Source organism: Thalassophryne amazonica, chromosome 17 (genome assembly GCF_902500255.1).
Source record: "Thalassophryne amazonica chromosome 17, fThaAma1.1, whole genome shotgun sequence".
In the NCBI taxonomy this organism is placed as follows: domain Eukaryota; kingdom Metazoa; phylum Chordata; class Actinopteri; order Batrachoidiformes; family Batrachoididae; genus Thalassophryne; species Thalassophryne amazonica.
In genome coordinates, this window is record NC_047119.1 from 22983523 (window position 1) to 23005758 (window position 22236).

Genomic DNA, 22236 nt, shown 5'->3' on the forward strand with positions numbered 1-22236 from the left:
TTCTCTTCATTGATTACATACCCTGCAGCGGGTCTCTAATCAACTTTTCTGCAGTGCAGCTTTACTTTGAACCTTGAACCAATCGAAGCAGTGATTCGCAGATTGAAGCAGTGTTTTGATCTGTTGCTTCGTTGATTCATTTTTTTCTTCCGCTTTATCTTAATTTCCCCCTGCTAAAACCCTAAACCCAAACCCAAACCCTTAGGGGTGTTTGTCAGGAAAATGATCATTTCTCTACATTGATTACAGACCCTGCAGCGGGTCTGTAATCAACAAAAAAATATATCAACAAAAAAAAAAACATTGAAGCACTGCTTCCATCTGTTTTTTTGTTGATATATTGTTTTATTTCACTTTATCTTAATTTTCCCCACTAAAACCCTAAAGAGCATATGTCTGTGAGTAATATTTACCTTTTTTTATGTTAAAGTGACCTGTTATGGTCTTCTGAAACAGTTGATAGATGTATTTCATAACTTAAAAGTGGGACTGATGCTAACGCGTTAGCATGTCTATGGTATTTTCAATGTCAAAGTTAGCATTAAGCTGTTCGCATCTCATCATGTTTGTGTTGATTTGTTTTCTGTATAATTAATGGCTCACCATTCGTTGTCGTAAAAGAGACAATTTGTAATTTTTTTAAATTTATTTTTATTCATATATTAATAATAATAGCAACAACATAAATATAATAATAATATATGCCGTTTAAATCAAATGCCATTTAAATCAAATAACACCTCTTTCCAAACGTTGTAATCCAAACAAACTGTAATCGATTAAAACGTGTTTTTTCCTCCCAAAATGAGACGTCCTGCGCTGATGTGCAGCAGCCGGCTGGGCTCAGCTCAGAGGTACGGAGAGACATTCATGCCAAAATGTCTGAAAGGAAATGCTTTTGACAAAAACTACAGATTTTATTTATTTTTATTTATGTCCAGAGAGCAAGGATCCAGTGACCAATTTAAAATGTTGTTGACATAGAAAACCTGTAAAGCCTACTTTTAGTGCACAGAAAATTCACAAGAGGTATCGATAAGGAATCGGATCGATAAGCGGAATCAATAATGGCATCGATATCAATAAAATCTTATCAATACCCATCCCTAGTCATTGTCCAACAACGCGTTTGCTGGACTAAATCAATACCTCACAATGATGCATGTGTGTGAGTAGTTGTCTGTGCATTTGTGTTAATCCTGTGTGCACCTGCTGTCCCACCCAGTGACCCCAAACCGCTTGAAATGATTGTATTTTGTATTTTTAAGATAAATGCATGCTGGCTATTCCACCTTAAACTTAATTACAAACTGCCTTAACCTAATCTCTACCATAGCTTTTGTAACACTTGCAGGGTTCTCACCAGTGCAGTTGAGTGTAGAAGCCCCTATGCTGTGATTTAACCACTATAGGGGGGCTTTTCTGTTTGGACATGTTGCACGTTATTTGACGTGCAAGTTAGCAACACAAAGTGGCCCTGAAAATGCAGGAAATGGTGTTTCAAAGGGTTATGAATTTCAAAATTTTCTCGGACCTTCCTACAATACTCGCACCTGCAACACTCATCATGTGGCTGTGCCCCGCTAAGTTCCCCCTGGAAAATCCTGGTGAAACTTGTAGCCATACATGAATACTGTGGTTACATATTTCAGTGCAGGCCATTTTTGTTTTTAAATGTGAGATGCATGAATTCACAAAGTTCCATTGTTCATGTTGAGGCGTGTTGCACTAAAAGGACAAAGCTTGGCTGATGCACAGTTCAGCTCGCGCTCAGACCTCACGTTTACCTCCACGCCTACTCCCCGAAACCGGTCCAGTATGTTACATGTATTCTGTGATGCCATGGTAACGGCGGCGAGAGACTCTCTCTTAGACCACAGGAAAGCTATTATGGGATGAGTGTCTCCCAAACAGGCCAATTAGAGTAGTCATCAGAGGAGAGAGTGTGACAGACTGTACCACACAGCTCCGTTCGTACGCTAAAAACTCACTTTGCGCAAATCCTCTCAAGGAGAAGCCCACAAATGTATTTTTCTCCCTTTTGGTCTCTTGTATCCACTTTCTTTGTGTCTACCAGTGAGTTTTCAGGCTACATGTTATGTCATGGTCATTGACTTCAATCAAAATGAATCATCATTAATTGGCATCTTCACTGCTACACATCATTTTAACAATGCCACAAGGCGTCCTTCAGGTTACACCCTTTTTCCACAATCTGTTTGACTCTTAAGGATTTTACCATTCTTTCCGGGCCCTGTCTTTACACGCAGCTGGGCCCATCACCTTGTGTCACTCGTCTCAGCAGCTGTAACAGCAGGAGTGTCATTAATTACCTCTGTAAACTTCAGTTCTGTCACTCAGATGGTTCTGTGAAGTGCACACTTGATGTAAGCTTAGGAAAGCATTTGCATTTAATTCCTAAGTTCCCATTTTTGTCTGACCAATCTACAGGCAGGTACAAGTGTTTGGACATTGACATTATTTGTGTAATTTTGCATCCGTACACCATCAAAATGGATTCAGAATAAAGCAATCAAGATCTTTCTAGTGTAGACATTCAGCTTTAATACAAGGATTTAAAAAAAATCACATTACCAATTTATCAATTACAGCCATTTATATACATGGACCCTCCATTTTCAGAGATCATAAATATTTTGATCCTTGACTGGTGAGGACTTTCCTGTTCAGGTACGATCTGTTCCCTCATTATTCCATTGCAGATTAAACAGATAAAAAGTCTGGATTTGATTTCAAGTGTTGTATTCGCATTCAGTACCTGTTCTTTACAACTGTCAGTATGAAGTCCAAAGAGGTGTCGGTACAACTGACTAAGGTCTTAACTGTGCTGAGAAAAATGGCAAAACCAACCCCCTGTCCGACATACAGCAGAAACTTTAAGGAGCGACAAAATTGACCATTTGGGACATTCCTTGTTTTGCAGTTGTGAATCTCATGCCTGGTTCACACAGCAGGATTTTAAAATTATCTTTAGGTTTCCAAAACCTGAGAGACCACACACGAGATAATAAATAAGTCATAGATCCGACAGTTTTGGTCGTACAGTGTGTGGTGTTCAGCCACACGGTAAGGACAACACCACACATGAACAGATTTCACACATGAACACTCCCACCTCAGACAGGAAATCTCGCAAAATCTCTCGAGATTAAACGTGACTTCAGAGTAAACAAATGGAGATACTTTGTGGACTATTTAAAACAGAGGGTAGAAAACAATACAAAAAGAAAAAGTGTTCTTTAAAGGAGTGGAGACAGCACAACCACCGGACTCTCTGGTCAGTCAGAACACCTGTTTTGATTTTATTTTCCGCTCCATACGTCCGTCACCTCGCTTTCTGATTAGCTGCACATCACATTCAGCAGGATGCACGCTCGTTTTAGTCGGAGGACACAACACACGCTGCGATAGGGGCCAAAAAAATCCAGCATGTTGAATATCCCCATTTTGCGATCGGAGAGCCCCTGACGTCTTTCCGAGCAGATCAGAACGCTCTTAACACACCACACATGGCAAGAATATCTGATAAGATTATCTTTAGCGTCATCACGATTGTCAGGGCGTCCTTAAGATTGTCAGAAGGGGAAGATCGGGTCCGATATCGGCCTAATTATCCTGCCGTGTGAACCAGGCCTGACTCAGGCGAGAGGTCGGTTTCAGCAGAGTTCCAGGTCAGGGCACAGTGTAAACACATCTTGTGAAGTATGGACAACAAGACAACATCGGGGCACGGCAGAAGTCCATCACAGGTGCTACACCTCCTCTAGATAACCCTCTCAACTTGGGAGAAGGTGTCATCATCATAATCTCACTGGCTCTCACTGCGGTATTGTATCACTTCCTGTTCCGGAGCACAGCGGTGTTTTGCTGTATCTGTTAGCTGTTTAATCTGCGCAGTTAGATTGATCTAGTTACCTAGATAACGATTTGTTTCACAGTGTTATCTTCACGTGCCTTAACTAAAGCACTCCCTCTGCTGAATCACCTCTAAATTATTTACACGTTATTCACTTTGCGTGTTTTTAGGAATCCGCTAGCTTAGCGCAGCTACTAGCTCTTAGCTGGTTTAGCATGGCGGCTTCTCCTGTCTCTCCCGCACTTTTCTGCTCTGGGTGTGAAATGTTTAGTTATTCCTCGGCCTCCTTTAGCAGTAATGGTACTTGTAATAAGTGTAGCTTATTCGTAGCTTTGGAGGCCAGGCTGGGCGAATTGGAGACTCGGCTCCGCACCGTAGAAAATTCTACAGCAGGCCAGGCCCCTGTAGTCGGTGCGGACCAAGGTAGCTTAGCCGCCGTTAGTTTCCCTCTGGCAGATCCCGAGCAGCCGGGAAAGCAGGCCGACTGGGTGACTGTGAGGAGGAAGCGTAGCCCTAAACAGAAGCCCCGTGTACACCGCCAGCCCGTTCACATTTTTAACCGTTTTTCCCCACTCGGCGACACACCCGCCGAGGAACAAACTCTGGTTATTAGCGACTCTGTTTTGAGAAATGTGAAGTTAGCGACACCAGCAACCATAGTCAATTGTCTTCCGGGGGCCAGAGCAGGCGACATTGAAGGAAATTTGAAACTGCTGGCTAAGGCTAAGCGTAAATTTGGTAAGATTGTAATTCACGTCGGCAGTAATGACACCCGGTTACGCCAATCGGAGGTCACTAAAATTAACATTGAATCGGTGTGTAACTTTGCAAAAACAATGTTGGACTCTGTAGTTTTCTCTGGGCCCCTCCCCAATTGGACCGGGAGTGACATGTTTAGCCGCATGTTCTCCTTGAATTGCTGGCTGTCTGAGTGGTGTCCAAAAAATGAGGTGGGCTTCATAGATAATTGGCAAAGCTTCTGGGGAAAACCTGGTCTTGTTAGGAGAGACGGCATCCATCCCACTTTGGATGGAGCAGCTCTCATTTCTAGAAATCTGGCCAATTTTCTTAAATCCTCCAAACCGTGACTATCCAGGAAGGGACCAGGAAGCAGAGTTGTAGTCTTACACACCTCTCTGCAGCTTCTCTCCCCCTGCCATCCCCTCATTACCCCATCCCCGTAGAGACGGTGCCTGCTCCCAGACCACCAATAACCAGCAAAAATCTATTTAAGCATAAAAATTCAAAAAGAAAAAATAATATAGCACCTTCAACTGCACCACAGACTAAAACAGTTAAATGTGGTCTATTAAACATTAGGTCTCTCTCTTCTAAGTCCCTGTTAGTAAATGATATAATAATTGATCAACATATTGATTTATTCTGCCTTACAGAAACCTGGTTACAGCAGGATGATTATGTTAGTTTAAATGAGTCAACACCCCCGAGTCACACTAACTGCCAGAACGCTCGTAGCACGGGCCGAGGCGGAGGATTAGCAGCAATCTTCCATTCCAGCTTATTAATTAATCAAAAACCCAGACAGAGCTTTAATTCATTTGAAAGCTTGACTCTTAGTCTTGTCCATCCAAATTGGAAGTCCCAAAAACCAGTTTTATTTGTTGTTATCTATCGTCCTCCTGGTCGTTACTGTGAGTTTCTCTGTGAATTTTCAGAACTTTTGTCTGACTTAGTGCTTAGCTCAGATAAGATAATTATAGTGGGCGATTTTAACATCCACACAGATGCTGAGAATGACAGCCTCAACACTGCATTTAATCTATTATTAGACTCAATTGGCTTTGCTCAAAATGTAAATGAGTCCACCCACCACTTTAATCATATCTTAGATCTTGTTCTGACTTATGGTATGGAAATTGAAGACTTAACAGTGTTCCCTGAAAACTCCCTTCTGTCTGATCATTTCTTAATAACATTTACATTTACTCTGATGGACTACCCAGCAGTGGGGAATAAGTTTCATTACACTAGAAGTCTTTCAGAAAGCACTGTAACTAGGTTTAAGGATATGTTTCCTTCTTTATGTTCACTAATGCCATATACCAACACAGTGCAGAGTAGCTACCTAAACTCTGTAAGTGAGATAGAGTATCTCATCAATAGTTTTACATCCTCATTGAAGACAACTTTGGATGCTGTAGCTCCTCTGAAAAAGAGAGCTTTAAATCAGAAGTGCCTGACTCCGTGGTATAACTCACAAACTCGCAGCTTAAAGCAGATAACCCGTAAGTTGGAGAGGAAATGGCGTCTCACTAATTTAGAAGATCTTCACTTAGCCTGGAAAAAGAGTCTGTTGCTCTATAAAAAAGCCCTCCGTAAAGCTAGGACATCTTACTACTCATCACTAATTGAAGAAAATAAGAACAACCCCAGGTTTCTTTTCAGCACTGTAGCCAGGTTGACAAAGAGTCAGCTCTATTGAGCCGAGTATTCCTTTAACTTTAACTAGTAATGACTTCATGACTTTCTTTGCTAATAAAATTTTAACTATTAGAGAAAAAATTACTCATAACCATCCCAAAGACGTATCGTTATCTTTGGCTGCTTTCAGTGATGCCGGTATTTGGTTAGACTCTTTCTCTCCGATTGTTCTGTCTGAGTTATTTTCATTAGTTACTTCATCCAAACCATCAACATGTCTATTAGACCCCATTCCTACCAGGCTGCTCAAGGAAGCCCTACCATTATTTAATGCTTCGATCTTAAATATGATCAATCTATCTTTATTAGTTGGCTATGTACCACAGGCTTTTAAGGTGGCAGTAATTAAACCATTACTTAAAAAGCCATCACTTGACCCAGCTATCTTAGCTAATTATAGGCCAATCTCCAACCTTCCTTTTCTCTCAAAAATTCTTGAAAGGGTAGTTGTTAAACAGCTAACTGATCATCTGCAGAGGAATGGTCTATTTGAAGAGTTTCAGTCAGGTTTTAGAATTCATCATAGTACAGAAACAGCATTAGTGAAGGTTACAAATGATCTTCTTATGGCCTCAGACAGTGGACTCATCTCTGTGCTTGTTCTGTTAGACCTCAGTGCTGCTTTTGATACTGTTGACCATAAAATTTTATTACAGAGATTAGAGCATGCCATAGGTATTAAAGGCACTGCGCTGCGGTGGTTTGAATCATATTTATCTAATAGATTACAATTTGTTCATGTAAATGGGGAATCTTCTTCGCAGACTGGGGTTAATTGTGGAGTTCCACAAGGTTCTGTGCTAGGACCAATTTTATTCACTTTATAAATGCTTCCCTTAGGCAGTATTATTAGACGGCATTGCTTAAATTTTCATTGTTACGCAGATGATACCCAGCTTTATCTATCCATGAAGCCAGAGGACACACACCAATTGGCTAAACTGCAGGATTGTCTTACAGACATAAGGACATGGATGACCTCTAATTTCCTGCTTTTAAACTCAGATAAAACTGAAGTTATTGTAGTTGGCCCCACAAATCTTAGAAACATGGTGTCTAACCAGATCCTTACTCTGGATGGCATTACCCTGACCTCTAGTAATACTGTGAGAAATCTTGGAGTCATTTTTGATCAGGATATGTCATTCAAAGCGCATATTAAACAAATATGTAAGACTGCTTTTTTGCATTTACGCAATATCTCTAAAATTAGAAAGGTCTTGTCTCAGAGTGATGCTGAAAAACTAATTCATGCATTTATTTCCTCTAGGCTGGACTATTGTAATTCATTATTATCAGGTTGTCCTAAAAGTTCCCTGAAAAGCCTTCAGTTAATTCAAAATGCTGCAGCTAGAGTACTGACGGGGACTAGAAGGAGAGAGCATATCTCACCCATATTGGCCTCTCTTCATTGGCTTCCTGTTAATTCTAGAATAGAATTTAAAATTCTTTTTCTTATAAGGTTTTGAATAGTCAGGTCCCTTCTTATCTTAGGGACCTCATAGTACCATATCACCCCAATAGAGCGCTTCGCTCTCAGACTGCAGGCTTACTTGTAGTTCCTAGGGTTTGTAAGAGTAGAATGGGAGGCAGAGCCTTCAGCTTTCAGGCTCCTCTCCTGTGGAACCAGCTCCCAATTCGGATCAGGGAGACAGACACCCTCTCTACTTTTAAGATTAGGCTTAAAACTTTCCTTTTTGCTAAAGCTTATAGTTAGGGCTGGATCAGGTGACCCTGAACCATCCCTTAGTTATGCTGCTATAGGCTTAGACTGCTGGGGGGTTCCCATAATGCACTGAGTGTTTCTTTCTCTTTTTGCTCTGTATGCACCACTCTGCATTTAATCATTAGTGATTGATCTCTGCTCCCCTCCACAGCATGTCTTTTTCCCGGTTCTCTCCCTCAGCCCCAACCAGTCCCAGCAGAAGACTGCCCCTCCCTGAGCCTGGTTCTGCTGGAGGTTTCTTCCTGTTAAAAGGGAGTTTTTCCTTCCCACTGTTGCCAAGTGCTTGCTCACAGGGGGTCGTTTTGACCGTTGGGGTTTTTCCGTAATTATTGTATGGCTTTGCCTTACAATATAAAGCGCCTTGGGGCAACTGTTTGTTGTGATTTGGCGCTATATAAATAAAATTGATTTGATTTGATAATCGCCCCTGAACTCGCTAGATCAACGCTATCCACATCCTCGCAAGCCATTGTTTACATGCGCTGTGAGACACCAGAACTTTGCTGGCACCACGGGGCATTCTGGGAAGCTACACGATGTGCTCAGATTGAGCCAAATACTATCAAACTGTTGGGATGGGGCTTGACATTGGAGAACAATAACGACCCAAAACATACTGCAAAAGAAAGCCAAGAGCTTTTTAAGGCAACCAGATACAACATTCTGTAATGGCCAATTCAGGTATCTGATGTCAACCTCATGGAACATCCTTTTTTATAAACTCAAGATAAAACTGAAGGCAGACTCACAAACAAGCAATAACTGCAGGAGGCTGCAGTAAAGGTCTAGCAAAGCATCTGAAGTCAGGAAACTCTGGGTTTGTTGACTTAAGAAAGTCATGGACAGCAAAGGATTTTCATCCAAGTTTTAACTGTAATCCTTATATTTACAATGGTTAGTGTCTAATTACTTTTGGCCTCTGAAAATTAACAGATTGTATAAAAATGAATCTATAGTAATTTCTTTCTAGTTAATGTTTTTTTTTGTAAATGTCCTGAACTAAAGCTTAACCCTCTGGGGTCCGAGGGCATTTTTTGGACAGTTCACTCTCCTGGCATAAATGTTTTATTATTGCTGTTAACAGCTCTCCCTGCATTCCACAATCAAGTTTTATGTCTTTTTTTTTTCAGGACAACCTGTGCTTTCCGAATATATATGTTTTTGTTGTGTTTTCTAAGGGTAATAAAGGTTTACAATCAAAAATAGGCAAGGAACATATAAAGCGAAAAATAATTTTCCACACACATTTATTCAAAACACACAGCAAACTATAATAAACAACTGTTTTGATACTTTATAAAGGTAATTTGAGGTCTTGTGTGAAAGACTGAACAACAAAAAGGTTCAAACAATAAACACAAATGCACATTTTGAACAATATATACAAAATGGTCTATGCGTTTTGTTGTCCTTTTATATGGTAAACAGTGCTTTATGCAGAGAAATCAACAGAGTTATCCAGTAACACTCACATGCAAACTAGTGGAGCAATCCTGATAGTTACACACTCTTTGTTTAAGCACGTGAGATTGTCATCAGAGGCTTTCCGTGTGCTCCTGCTTTCACTGATCGCTGTGTGTAATGGCGCAGGGCACACTGAGTATGTACTAATAGTATGTACTCATTACTCATTGGAGCACCCAGGGGGCTATTCAAACGGGCCAACTAGTAACATATCACTCCTGAAGACGATCTTTGGTTTTTCACGTGAGGTAAATCTGCCATACAATGGATTTTGGAAAACCATGTGACGGTGAACCAATTCCGATTGGACACTCACATTGCACACGTCATCACACAGCTTCTGTGAGGAGTACCAAGATGGCCGATGGCTGGCTCAAAAGTCCATGGAGTTAAATTTTCAGCAAAAAAAAAAAGAGTAAGTTATTATATCATTCAAAAGTTATTTATAATTTAGTAAAGCTTGGTCTTAGCCGTCGTATATGACGACGTCGGCCCCAGAGGGTTAAAGTCTACATTTCAGTCATATTCTGTGGCATTTCAACTCCTTTGTGGTGGTGATCTTATATCATGGATGATCTTAATTTGCCATGTGACTTGCTATTTCAGAGAACTGTATGGACCACGTCCTTAAATAAATAAATAATGATGCTGTCCAAGCGTTCCCACTGTACATGAGCTAAATAAAAGCACAAATGGGTGTGACACTGTTATGACAACACTCAGTGGACACGCTATCTTGGAGGTGTAATCTATTTTGTAAACAGAACATGACAGATGAAGATCAACTGTGTGTGGAAGTGGCAGGCTTTGTATCCAACCAACCATATCCACAAGTAATCAGGTGATCACGAGTTCAAATAAAGCTGTTGGGAGAACTGTTATTCTATCCAAAAACAAAAATGATCTTTTGGTCAGGTCAACCATGGTTGATTCCAAGTTTATATTGCAGAATATTCCTAACAGCATTAGCTACATCACTGAGTCACCCGTTGTCCGTCACAATATGCTAAACATAATGTAGATCTTGGTGGTGACACTTGCAGACCACCCAGACCTTGGGTTATCTTCAAAGCCCTCAAAACATCTTTTAATGTCAGTTGCCTACTTTTGTGCTGCAGCGTCATCTCCTAATGTAGCTATCATTTCAGCATGATCGTCCTTTGGAGTTGAACCTTTCTTCTGCAAGTTCTCAATACTGTATTGTTGCAAATTTCTGTTTGGTTGAATATAAATCCCCACCAGCTTTTGCCATCTTCTACAAAACATCAAATGTGGGGGAATTGATCTCATTTCAATTATTTATTATCAAAAGAGCTGATGCATGCATGCTGATGTGGTATTTCTCCCTCAATGAGTGCATATAACACTGGTCTACAGCCAAAATGCTTCTGAACTAAAGATAGTTAAACTTTACTAATTTTGGGCGACTGAGAATGAAAATATTGTTTGACTGTAGTTTTAAAAAAAAGAACAAACGAAAGAAAAAAGAAAACGGGTGAAAATTATACAGTCAGAGAAACATAAAAAAGACCTATATTTATGATTTTTCATGTAAACTCTACTGTTAACACAATATAATTATGTAGATTAGCGAGCAACGATACGGTTTCAGGAAAAATCGCACTACTTCACTGGCAGTAATGGATTTTTTTGAACAAAAACAATTTCCAATGCAAAAGAGAATAGGCAATATACTGTAGGGGTCTTTTTTGATTTCCAGAAAGCATTTGATACTATTGATCATACTTTGCTATTGAACAAATTAAAGATGTATGGTATCAGGGGATTGGCACATAACTGGATGACAAGCTACTTGTGCAATAGGTACCAGTGTGTCACCTTTGATGGGACAAATTCTGAGTTTTTGAGGATTACATGTGGGGTACTCCAGGGTTCTGTCCTTGGGCCATTGCTGTTTCTTTTGTACATTAATGATATATGTTTGGTTTCCAAGTCTGCTAGTTGTATTTTGTTTGCTGATGATACAACTGTGTTTTGTAGTGGGGATCATTTAGGACAGCTCCTGGACAAAATGGAGAATGAATAACATAAATTTAAGCTGTGGTTCGATTCAAACAAATTATCGCTCCATTATGGTAAAACTAAGTGTATCATATTTGGTAATAAGCCCAGGACCGTAAATAGAAATTTATTATTACATGATACTAAAATTAAAATTGTAACAAGTACAAAATTTCTTGGTGTTTATATTGATGATAAATTAAGCTGGAAAATGCATATTAACTATGTTAAATCTAAAATGTCAAAAGTCATTGCAATTCTGCATAAAGTACAAGACTTCCTCTTCCAACATTCTTTGGCTATTTTGTATCATGCATTACTTGTTCCATATATGACATACTGTGTTGAGGTTTGGGGAAACACATATAGAACCAATACTAATCCAGTATTTCTATTGCAAAAGAAAGTTTCCATTAAGGGTGTTGATATTTGGAATAAATGTCCTGATAATATTAAGTTACTTGGTACCTTATTCAGCTTTAAAAGACTTTACAAAAAAATAATATACTTACTCGTTATAGTTTGGAAAATTAGGTTTACCATTTTGTTGTGCTTGGGTTTATGTACTGTTGCTCGTTTGGTTATGTTTTATAATTCTGGTGCACTGAGTTGTTTTGTTTATGCACATTTCTTTTGTGTTGTTGTATATATGTTTATATGTGGGGAGTTCAGATGAAAAATCCAGTATCGTCAAAACCATAAATTTCCTCATATGTATATGTATACATTCTTTACTTTCTTTATTTTTTTATGGTATAAGGGGAGGGTATCTATAAGCTTTGCTTCTGCCTTCACCCTTTTGGCTACACGGATTTATTGTACGTTGTTCATTTTATGAGTGTGTTATTGTTTGTGTTGTTGTTCTGTGTGCCGAATAAATTCATTCATTCATTCAGATCCAAAATGTAAAACCTTGTTTATCTTGGAGACAGTAGCCAAATGGCTGTTGTTATTGTCATATTTGAATTCAACATGCCAAAATCCATAATGAATAGCACATTTTATTTTTGAAGCAGACAACTTCTAAATATTTGTATACCAGTGTAATCTGAAGCTTTTGGGATGACTTGATTAGAAATGTATTCCCTTTGTAATTTTGTGTAACTGATCTGACCGCGTGCCACGGAGCCCACTGACTGTTGCTGTTATTGCTTGCTTTGCTTTTCTGTCTGGACTTTCGTGTAACGTTGTTTGTAATCGAGACTTTTATATACTTTGTAAAATTATCATCCACTATTGCTACTGGGGGATCTCCAGAGGGGTTTACATTCCATTGCTATGACTGACACCTATTGTTGATTTACTTACTATTTTAATCTTGTGTAATATCAGAGAGGACTTTTTTCTGGGACCAGCATCCTTCCAGAGGGGTATTTCTGACCTTGAAAGCTGCTTTGTGAACTGGCTCCCTAGGTGCTTGGACGCATTTTTTCCAACAACAGCAGAATTGATTTTTAAAGACAAATTATGGTCATTTCACATTACATTTTGATTTGTCATTTATTTGCTCTGTTGTCTTAATCACATCATGAAGCCTCTATTGAATTCTATTAATAAAAAAATACAAATTGTATTGTGATACCCTGAAAAGTCAGCTATTGAATGGAAGAAAGAATGTCCTCTTGCAGAAGAATCGTAAATGATATATAAAATATACCAGTAGGAAACGGATATCAACAAGGATTACAACTTATACTTCAGAATAATTTGGTTCTTTAAAGTTAAAACATGCACCACAGATTACTTTCCACATAATGAGCAGGAACAGCCATGTAATTGTGACATTTATCAAATTGTGCTAGGTGTATCATATCATGGAAGCTAGAGAAAAAAAATGGTAATGACAGGGGACTGTAAAAAGTCGATGGTTGAGATGTCTTCATGTTTATTATTACCATGTGACTAATGACAAGTTTATCTTCAGTTGCTCTTGTATTATTTATCTCTTTAATTTTATGTTATGATTTGCCAAACAGGCTATTGCTGTATAAACCAGACTGATAACATTCTAACGTTGACAATTAAGATGAACGCAACAAGACTGAAACTAATGATTAATTTTCTGAATTAGTAACCTGGCAATAATCCCCCTCCTCCCCCAGTGTTTGCTTTATAAATAAAACAATTGACTGACACTAATGAATCCACCCTTCTGGATTGTTCTGTTGTGATTTATTACCAGTATCAAATGCAGTCATCACTTTGCGGTCAAAGGGCAAAATCTGATCTTTGGTCATACATCCGAGAGAGAGAGAAGAAAAAAGAGGAAAAAAAACAAAGTGGCAATAATGTCTGTGCTGTTATTGAGGCTAACACCAATCTGTGTCTAAAAAAATGTCCCAGTTCTGACTTTTTTGGGTTGGATTCATAATTTCTTATTTTGTCATTAAATTGTTTTATCACGTGTTTTTTTAAAGTACTATTTTATACATTTTTCATTGTGTAGGCATGTTAGTGTGTTGCTGCTGAGTGTATTTTTCCACATAAATTGTAGTAATTGCTGAGCAGAGGAAATGTGCTGCAATCTGCATTTTGTACATATTTAATTTTTTTTTTCCCCAGGGGTTGATGAATTATCAACATCTTTAAAGACTTTTTAACCGGTGATGACCTGTGGGTATTTTTGTACAATTTCCACGTAAATGAGAGACCCAAAAGTAAAGTGACAGAAAATTCTTTAAAGTTTCAGGAATATGAGTTTGTTTCATGTTGGGACATTCATAGGTTAAAACTGAAGATTAAAAATGAACCCAAAAAAAGGGGAAAATGGGGGATTTCATTTTATTAATTTTTTTTTTTTTTGACAAATTCTATATTTTACAACAATACAGCAAGCCAGCTGTTTGGATTAACTTTTGTGATCTACCTAACTCTGTTAACTTTAATTGCAGAAAGACTTGGAATTATTGCACAAACTGAAAGAAATTATTGTGTTTCCCACCAATCATGCACCTATTTTGGCATTAAATTTGCACCATGGTGTCTGTTTTGCAACACAATTTTACTCCAAAAAAGAAAACACTATATTTTACATTTTTTTTATTGTAAGCAAAGTGTTTCAGCAAAACAGAAACGGGCAATAAATAAATAAATAAATAAATTGTCTTGTGTAATTCACCAAAATAACAATGACTGCACATTTTTCATAAAGTAACTACGTTGAATAAGAAAAAAGAAAATAACAAAGTCTCCCTTGTAAGAATTTTTGACTAAATTTTTAACTTCATAGATTCAGCACACAGAAAAGCAACAGCAGGTTGTATTTCAAAGATACCAGTAGTTACTTTTCAAAAGTTAAAGCTTTTGGTCACGGTTCAAATGAAATGCCTAAATTTATAGGACATATGATTGGAGCATTTTAAGACACCCCTTGGATGAATTTAACTCTTTGGGGAATGATAAGGTACTGTGCTGTCTGCATCACTGAGCAACGTAAGCCTAAATTCTACAAATTTAAAACTTTATCATTAAGGGTCCCAGTTAAGGGTGTAAGTTATCACCATTTCATTGGATAATCTAACATAGAGTAGAGGGGAGGGGTTAATTAGTCAAATCACATTTGCTTTTTAAAGAATTGTTCATAAATATTACAGTAGTTGCATGTTTACAACCTGCATTGTTCTCATACATGCTTACTGTAGTTTGGCTGACTGTTTTTTCAATAAAGATAGCGCCACACCAATGAGCCATCTACAGGATTGGAGGAGCACAACACCTATTATTGAGAAAAGATTTTGTTGCTTATTGTCTTACACTGAAAATGTAAAACATTTTAGCCAAAAATAACAGGTGATTATGTGAATGGAGTACACATCCTCACTTCTGCAAGTTTTTAGTCAAAACAACTGAAAATATGTGCAGATTATGACTCTTTATAGGTCATTTTCACTCACCGTCTTATACTGTATGTTGTGGCTGGTGACCTACTATTGTTTCTCTCGGTGTCAGCAGGTTGTTGGATTAGCCGAGGCCACGCGCTGCGCTGTGGTGCAGCTCAGTAGATTAGCGATTCATTCTCATCCATCCTCTCTGTCTCAGTCAGGCGGCGGTCATGTTTCGAAGGCGGTCATGTTTCGAAGTACTTCACTCGCTTTGCCATGTTGCCATCAGAGTGGTTGCCATCGTGTTTTAGCGTGGTTTGTAATAGCTAGAAAAATGTTGTTGCAGCAGAGAATGATTTGAAGAGGAACTCAAAGCTAGAAGAACTGAATTGTATTATTTAACATCTTAGATTTCTACTTCATATTCACTCGGATTAGTGACGCATTACTGTTTTCATAAAAAGTGGAAATATCCTTGAGCTGCTGCCTTGTGGAGCCTTTCATTCTTCCCTCTTGACTGTCTTGGCCACAGGAGAAGTTCACTGAGGTTGTTGGAAGGTTCTAGCGGACGTGAAGGGCAGATGTGATTCTTGGCTGCTTTGTGATTGTGCACAGGACCTCTGGTTTGATTGTGCACAGATTTGCTGTAACATTACTGACAGGACATTCTAAAGGAGCACATTGTTGCTCAGTATGTGAGCTTGGAAATGAGTTTAAAAACAGAAATTGATGTTACTGGAATTTATTTGAGTTGCTGCCTTACTTGACGTTGGATACATCGAAGTGTTGTCAGTAATATGTGTCCTGCTTGAATGCACGGAACTGTTGCCCCTAAAGATTGTTCATTACTTAGTTTGTTTCCATTTAGTTTGTGTTGGTAGCATTTGCCCTCATGGCGTCCGAGTCGTTTCCTCTGACGGGGGCAGAGAGGGCTGTGTGTAGGCTTGTCTACCGGGGGCCTCGTCCTCGAGCTATGCTGAGGCCGTTACACGTGGAATTACAAATATACGTGGACCACACACGAACCAAGCAAAAACACAGGTACTGTTAAAACACTTCAGCACAAGTTCTGTTTCCACTCTGCTGTCCTCCAAATGACTTTGAGTGGTAGTTATTCAAGCTGTAAGAAAAATAAGGTACGAGGGGAGATTGAGAATTTTGAGCCTGACTCTGGTAAAAAATAGGGTGTGGTGCTCCATCTTTTGCATTTTGAGAAACCAGCATTTCTCAGCATTTCACCCAGTGAGTCAAAACTTCACGCTTTGAGATATACTTGAGAGATGAGATATACTTCTCACAGTGGAGAAATTATCTTTACACTCCAGTTACCTCAAACAGCAATTAGTCCACAATTATTACTTGTTTACCGTAATAATGGCACACATCAGAATTAAAAACAGCACATACACATTTGACATTGTTTATGTGCACTACGTTTGAAGAAGTCCGTTATCCGAATTGAGGCAAGTGGGTGAAGGCCACGCAGCAACCCTGAGATGCGCCGCCATCAGCTTGGGGGGAAGAACGGGGGCTGCAGCTAAAACTGCACCGCCCCCGCACAAGGGGAAAGGAGTGACGTGAGCAGACGCCGGAGTGGGGAGTGTTGATGGGGGATAGGAGGGGGGGTGGGGGGAGGGAATGGAGCATGCTTCAGTCCTGGGAAGAGCAGTTTATTGTTTTTGTGAGTTGAGATAAGAAACAACCAAATGATCCGCAGGCCAAAGAAATTCCTCTGGAGGGAGAACAGTTGGGCAATTTGACCTTCAGGCTTGATAAGCCTGTAGTGTTACGGTTTGAGCAGTGAAAAACACTTAACAGTTCCACTTGAACAACCAAATCCCAATTATGAATTAAGAATATTCAACGGCCTCTGAAATCTTCAACTTCAACTGCAAGGCACACATCTGCTCCAAGATGTCATTCAGTTTGCATCTGAGTTCAAGAGTCATCACATCTGAGAATGCACTGCCTTGCCAACCTCGTTAATCATGACGGACAAGTGAGGGGCCGTGGTTCTTGATGCTGCCGTCTTGCCAATTTTCCGGTAGATCAGGGCAGCACATAAGCCAAAAAGTACCAGCCCTGCTACCATAAGACCAAAAATGAATAAATCCTCGATGTCCTCAATGGAGAAAGGCGCCAAGCATGCCACATGCCAGGAACTCCAGGAGTCAAGAACATAGCCCGCAGGATACGTTCCATTTGGGCAGGTAGGATCCCCCAGTCCTGACCTTCTTGTAGAAAAAATGCTGTCAATAGCATTCAGAGACCAGCTGATCAATTCCATGGTTAATCCAATAGTAGTCCAGTAGATCCATTATCCAATATAATTTGAGGAATTCACAGTCTGGTGAAGTAGGGACTTGAAGGTTAAAGCAGAGAACAGAGATAAGGGAGAGTGGAGGAGATGCAACTGCCCTCGTCAGAGTCCCAAGGTTTGTCGAGAAATGTTGGTTTCTTTTTTTGCATCTGTATTTTGACTTGATGATTTTCATGTGTGAAAAGGCAGAGTCACACAAATACGTTCATCCAAAAAGTGCAGTCAAATTCTGTGCAGTTTGTCTGAGGTTGGGGTGCTTCTCTTTCTGCATTAGATTCCAGAATTGGACATTCATATCAGGGGTTGCTCTGGATTTGAGCTCAGTCTCATTCTCAGTAGCAGAGCTATCCAGGTTGAAGAGTGATGCTACTTTGCATGATATACAATCCACATCTATATTTTCACCAGATGGAAAACAGAGAAAATTGACAACAGGCTCAATAGATGCAAAGTCAGTAAAGTGCCTGTCACATTCTGACAAGATGCCGTGCACTTGATCATCATAATGTGTAACGTCATACCAGTCTTTTGCCCTGACACTTAAGTTCTGTGTCCATGTGTGGAATGTTCCACAGATCACACTGTTGCAACCTGCTTAATAGCAAGGTGTAACTTGCTTTTACAACCCCTGGTAAAAATTATGGAATCATCGGCCTTGGAGGATTTTCATTCAGTTGTTTAATTTTGTAGAAAAAAAGCAGATCACAGACATGACATAAAACTAAAGTCATTTCAAATGGCAACTTTCTGGCTTTAAGAAACACTATAAGAAATCAGGAAAAAAAATTGTGGCAGTCAGTAACGGTTACTTTTTAGACCAAGCAGAGGAAAAAAATATGGAATCACTCAATTCTGAGGAATAAATTATGGAATCACCCTGTAAATTTTCATCCCCAAAACTAACACCTGCATCAAATCAGATCTGCTCATTAGTCTGCATCTAAAAAGGAGTGATCACACCTTGGAGAGCTGTTGCACCAAGTGGACTGACATGAATCATGGCTCCAACATGAGAGATGTCAATTGAAACAAAGGAGGGGATTATCAAACTCATAAAAGAGGGTAAATCATCACACAATGTTGTAAAAAGATGTTGGTTGTTCACAGTCAGCTGTGTCTAAACGCTGGACCAAATGCAAACAACATGGGAAGGTTGTTAAAGACAAACATACTGGTAGACCAAGGAAGACATCAAAGCGTCAAGACAGAAAACCTTAAGCAATATGTCTCAAAAATCGAAAATGCACAACAAAACAAATGAGGAATGAATGGGAGGAAACTGGAGTCAATGTCTGTGACCGAACTGTAAGAAACTGCCTAAAGGAAATGGGATTTACATACAGAAAAGCTAAACGAAAGCCATCATTAACACCTAAACAGAAAAAAACAAGGTTGATGATGCTGGAACTTTTGTTTGGTACCGTTCCAATGAGATTTATAAAGATGACTGCCTGAAGAGAACATGTACATTTCCACAGTCATTGATGATATGGGGCTGCATGTCAGGTAAAGGCACTGGGGAGATGGCTGCATGTACATTTCCACAGTCATTGATGATATGGGGCTGCATGTCAGGTAAAGGCACTGTCATTACATCATCAATAAATGCACAAGTTTTCGTTGATATTTTGGACACTTTTCTTATCCCATCAATTGAAAGGATGTTTGGGGATGATGAAATCATTTCTCAAGATGATAATGCATCTTGCCATAGAGCAAAAACTGTGAAAACATTCCTTGCAAAAAGACACATAGGGTCAATGTCATGGCCTGCAAATAGTCCGGATCTTAATCCAATTGAAAATATTTGGTGGAAGTTGAAGAAAATGGTCCATGACAAGGCTCCAACCTGCAAAGCTGATCTGACAACAGCAATCAGAGAAAGTTGGAGCCAGATTGATGAAGAGTACTGTTTGTCACTCATTAAGTCCATGCCTCAGAGACTGCAAGCTGTCATAAAAGACAGAGGTGGTGCAACAAAATACTAGTGATGTGTTGGAGCGTTCTTTTGTTTTTCATGATTCCATAATTTTTTCCTCAGAATTGAGTGAGTCCATATTTTTTTCCCTCTTCTTGGTCTAAAAAAGTAACCATTACTGACTGCCACAATTTTTTTCCTGATTTCTTATAGTGTTTCTTAAAGCCAGAAAGTTGCCATTTGAAATGACTTTAGTTTTGTGTCATGTCTGTGATCTGCTTTTTTTTCTACAAAATTAAACAACTGAATGAACATCCTCCGAGGCCGGTGATTCCATAATTTTTGCCAGGGGTTGTATAAGTGGAATTCCTACACTACACACGTGCCCAGAATCATCCGTCCTCATCGCTGACCTGCAGCAGCTGTAGGAGGAAGAACATCTCATCGTCCAGAATTATCTACACTGGCGATCCCTCCTAAAAACGGTCAAATGAAAATGGACTTCTATACAGTATTCTAAATTTTTGGGGTATACAACTTGACTGCGAGTGAAGCTGAATCGCGACTTGTGCGTGCGTGAGAAACGGGGCTCACCTGTAATATTTTATGGCAATTTATTTTTTCAAAGCTGAAGAAATAGATGTACTAACGTGCTTCCTTTGCTTCATTTAATGACTAATTAATTTTAAACTGTACGTACCTTGCTTTTTTGGCAAACGCAACAGCTTGCAGCTTTGTCTTAACTGTGTAGGAACTGTACTTCCTTTTGTGACATCACTGGTAGGAGTCGCTCCCTCAGGAGCCAAATTAGCAGTACATTGTCCATCAGCAGGCACTCAAGCAGGAGGCCGCCATTTGGACCCGCGACTACTCACATGGACAATCAGCCAGACAGCGACATCTGGCGGCTAACATACGTGACCCGACCTTTCAATAAGTCCGGCGTGTATTTAAGACTTAATTAAAGAAATATGGTAATTCCAAATGTCAACAAATCCTTTTCGTCCCGTCCGCTTCAAGTAGCGTTGCCAACTCCCTGAAAAATAAATAAGGACACCTCGTTGGCAGGGTGGCCAACCAGATTGCCTTCAACCCTCCTGGCGTGGTGAATTTTTTTCAGCCTTTTATTGTGTCTGAAAGGATTGTTAAACTATTTGACGCATACTTTTATTTCTAAATACGGGACAGTTCCTTTATAGAAGGGATGGTTGGCAACCCTAACTTCAAAACACAAGCCAAACTAGCTCTGTGTGGTGGAATCCCATGACATCATAGAAATAAATATTCCCGAGGACTACAAATTCTGATCTTTTCAAACAGCAGAGGCTATAAATTCCCCATGTTTATGCCTTAATAGCTCAGGGCACGTGGCACCAAAAATAAAATGCCATACACCAATCTTTTCATTATTCTTTACTTATTTTGAATAAGCAGCTCATTTGGTATTTCATTTACCAAAGATATGTCCTTTGTATGTGAATACTGTCTGGTTTGTTTAATCTTTAATACTATACTATCTGTAATAGTAAAATTAACATCTTTGGTTTGTGGACACAACAAGATATTTGAGGACATCATTTTGGGTTTTGAAAAATACTGACTGATATTTTCAATAATGTTATGACATTTTATGAACTGAACAACTCATGGATTAATCCACTGAACAACTCATGGATTAATCCAGAAAATTATCAACATATTAATTGATGATAAAATATAATTTTTAGTTGCATTCCTATGAAACATTTTTTTTCCTACCCATAATACCTTTTAAATTTTGGCACTTTACAAGTTTTCTAAAATAGCTAATTTTATAACAAAATATTTGAGTGCTAGGTTGAAAGTTTTTGATAAAATTTCTAGGTTTGATTTACTGCCAGATTAACCAAATGATTATCAACTAAGTTGAAAACAATCAAGAGACTAATAAAAAAAAAGTTAAGATTAAACCAAAAAATAATCCATAGATTAATTGATTACAAAAATAATTGTTCGTCGGAGCCTTTGATACATTGACATTCATTTCTGCTGTTGGTGGATGGGTCTTCGTTTTTGCTTTATTTAAAGATGAGGGAAATACTGTCATCACAGTACCAACACAGAGGTTAGTATTTCAGGTCTCCCAACAGTGATTTAGGATGAGGAATGTTTTCATTTATTTGTTATATATTATTATTTGCAGTGTGGTTGCCAAGTGGATAGTTCACTTGTTCCCAAAGCAGAAGGTTGCCAGTTCAAGACCACTTGTACCCATTCTCCGTGTAATGTGGAGGTGAAGGCCGTCTGGCGTTAAACCAGATCAGCACACAGACCCATGTCAGATCTGCTGTGGTTACCCCAAGTGAAAAAGGAAGAAGCTGAAAAGAACTTAAAATTATTGTTGTTATTGTTAAAAAATAAGGCAAGAACCAGATTGGTAAAGAGAAGGAAAACAAAATGGCAAGTGTTTAGTAAACACAGCCACAAGATAAATTGGAGAAATATCTTCAGTTTTGCAGGTGGGGGAAAAGTACATGACTCCTTTACTCTAGGTTTACAGTGCCATTTGTAAAACAGATTAAGTTCCAGGATAATCCTCATTTATTTCGGCATTCTGTACTATCTCATCTAGAAGTTAGAGGTTGCCTTTAGTTTACCCAGGCTTAC

General features: G+C 39.1%; 1 protein-coding gene and 1 long non-coding RNA gene across 4 annotated transcripts in view; both read left to right on the top strand.

The window, feature by feature from the left end:
• gpsm1b (G protein signaling modulator 1b) overlaps positions 1–22236 on the top strand; it is a 65794-nt gene that overhangs the window by 6493 nt on the left and 37065 nt on the right. The window lies entirely within an intron of this gene.
• On the top strand, positions 10943–17055 carry LOC117528950. Its single transcript, XR_004565910.1, has 3 exons — positions 10943–11937; positions 16334–16336; positions 17044–17055. It is a non-coding gene; the product is annotated as an uncharacterized LOC117528950 (long non-coding RNA).